We start from the raw sequence: 2,782 nt of genomic DNA, 5'->3' as shown, positions 1-2,782 counted from the left end.
ACAAGCCAGGTAAGAATTTTCAGCTGCCCTGGTGGATCCGATCCATCAGAGCAGCTGAAACTTAAACATTTTGGGCACTTTTATTTACTTTTTTGCGATCTGCGTTATCCATTGGATAACGCCGGGGGGGGTCCCCCGCAGCCCGGGATGCCAGCTCCATGCTGTCGGCAACCTGCAGACACCGACAGCATGGAGCTGTCACGTCCATAGCCCGAGGGGCTTTATTCTCTGCAGGACACATGTTTTTACGTCCTCAGAGAATAAAGCCCACTTCGGGAGGACGTAAAAACACTATGGGCTGGTCGTTAAGGGGTTAACCACTCCGGAGCTGTGTGCCGATAACAGCAGGTGGTCTGTTCTCTGCATAGTTTCTTTGTTCTGCCACTGGGCTGCCTGCGGAATACAACGTAATCAGCTCTCCCCATGGAGAACACGGAATGCAGGTCCCTGCTATCAGCTCTCCCACTGAGCCATGGATTTTATGCTCACCTAAAAATCATTGTTCAGCTGAAGAGTGAAATATGGGAGCATAAGGATTATTGCTCAAACAATGGCTTTTAAGAAATTGAGCAAATGGGGCTTAAGTGATTGAGAAGAACTGAACGATCAGTATTTAAACCGAACGATTAGTGAATGAGGTAAAGACTTTTATGTCTGCATTAAATAAAATGAAAAGTGAATGCTTTGTTGTTCGTCATTTGATTGTTGCCTGCATTTACACTGAAGTTATCATTCATTTTCGCTCGTTTGAACGAGGAACGTTCTGTGTACAAAAGCCTTAAGCCCTGTAATCTCAGTGGTCATCAGACATTAGGATAACAGAGCTCCTGCACAGTGGGGTGGGGAAGCTCTATGGGAATTCTTGCAATGATTTCTATCTTGCAGAGATAGATAAGGAGTGCCTGGACTCCTGGATCTCTCTCTACTAGTTTAAAGTCTATGGGCAGTCCTGAAGTGTTGATTCACCAGTCTGTCATTATTTGCCCACAGAAACGATCAAAGTAGTCAGGAGAACAACATTTTTCTGAATGTTTGTTCTCTTTTCTGGTATCTATGGTTCTATCTATGGTTGGGTAATGACTACAGGTGGGAGAATGAGGGCACCTCACAAATTGTGAAACATTCCACACTCCTTCAACCTACCGTTTTTGCCTTTTTTCACTCAAACTGGTATAAACATAATCACCGCTTAGCTTTCCTTTACGATTCCTAGATTAAGGGAGGTAACATATGTGATAAATCATAAGACCATCTGATAAACATATGAAGAGTTCAGGGTAGTCTTACAAGACTTTATTTTCAATCTGTTCTTATACAATGGATTCTCTTTTCAATATTAAAATTCAACGTTGAGTTTTTAAACCATAAAATCTTTACATATTTACATTTAGCCAAACATTATAGCAACACGAAGCACAAAAGGACTCAACTGTACAGAATTCACAGAGAAACTGGAACTGATGACAAAAGGATGTTCACATACATTCATAGATCAAATCGACCAAACCCCAGAGATGGACAGAGCTTGGCACAAGTGGAAAAAACATGGAGCCTCTTGTAATGAAAGTTAATATTTAAGGGGTGGAGGGGGGAGTAGGTATTGTAACAAAAAACATTAGAACTCACTTTGAGTGAGGAGCATTCTGTCAGAAAAACATTTGATTTTACGCCAATAAATACCTATACACATGGGCAATAATTTACAAACATTTCTAATGATGGATCAAAGAAATGTCTATAATTTAGCCTATAGTTATACAGAATCTAAAATTTGTGAAGTTGACCTTGATTAATGTAGAAAATTGCTAACCAGCCGGTAGGTTTTCTGTATAGATGTAAAATCTAAGAGTACCTGCAAGTAATGTATGATGAGCAGATTCTTGAAAGATCACCTCTTCCAAGAAAACAGGCTATTATCTGCAATTCTATCACCTGCTTTCACTACCAGAAAGGCTGCTACTGCAAGGATAACTAATAAGGATGACAGAGTATACGCGCTAAGGCACTACTCGCTCGAGTAATGTGCCTTAGACGAGTATCTCCCTGCTCGTCCTTAAAGATTCGGGGACCGCTGCGGCTGACAGGTGAGTCGCGACGGGGAGCAGGGGAGAGCAGGCGGGAGAGAGGGATCTCCCCTCCGTTCCTCCCCGCTCTCCCCCGCCCCACGGCAGCACCCGTATCTTTAAGGAAGAGCAGGGAGATACTCGTCTAAGGCACATTACTCGAGCGAGTAGTGCCTTAGCGAGTATACTCGCTCATCCTTAATGACTAAACCTTAAGGACAGTTGTGAAAATTACATCGATCGTTGAGCCAAAAGTCCATTAAACTATAGATTGCCACTCACACGTAGGCTGCCATAGAGTCTGTAGCTGGTTGTTGAGGTACAGAGAGCCAATTCGGACAAATGAAGCACTCCTGTTGTAGCTGAAAGTCACCAATGTTATCAAAGTTGCCGACACACAGAAAAGTCACGAGTATGGGGTGTCCAGACTCCCCCCTGACGACACATGGCTGGGAGAGGAGGCACTGGGCATGTTGGAAGCAAGTATCTTATGGCGGTTCAGCTCGAGTCCGGAATATATCTAAATTCCATATTATTGTGTCGCCACAAAACACAAGGTGCTGTTTAATCCTCAGGACCTAACTGGTTTACAGACCGAGGTAGTTTCAAAGTACGGTACCAACGCTAAGGAGGCAGCTACAAGTTAAGAACCCGTAAAAGAGCTTCAATGGCATCATAATGTATAAAGGACTGCATGCACATTAGGTAAAACAAAAACA

The sequence above is a fragment of the Eleutherodactylus coqui genome, chromosome 1 (genome assembly GCF_035609145.1).
Source record: "Eleutherodactylus coqui strain aEleCoq1 chromosome 1, aEleCoq1.hap1, whole genome shotgun sequence".
Lineage (NCBI taxonomy): Eukaryota > Metazoa > Chordata > Amphibia > Anura > Eleutherodactylidae > Eleutherodactylus > Eleutherodactylus coqui.
The sequence above is the reverse complement of the archived record's forward strand: the minus strand, read 5'-3'. Positions refer to the sequence as shown.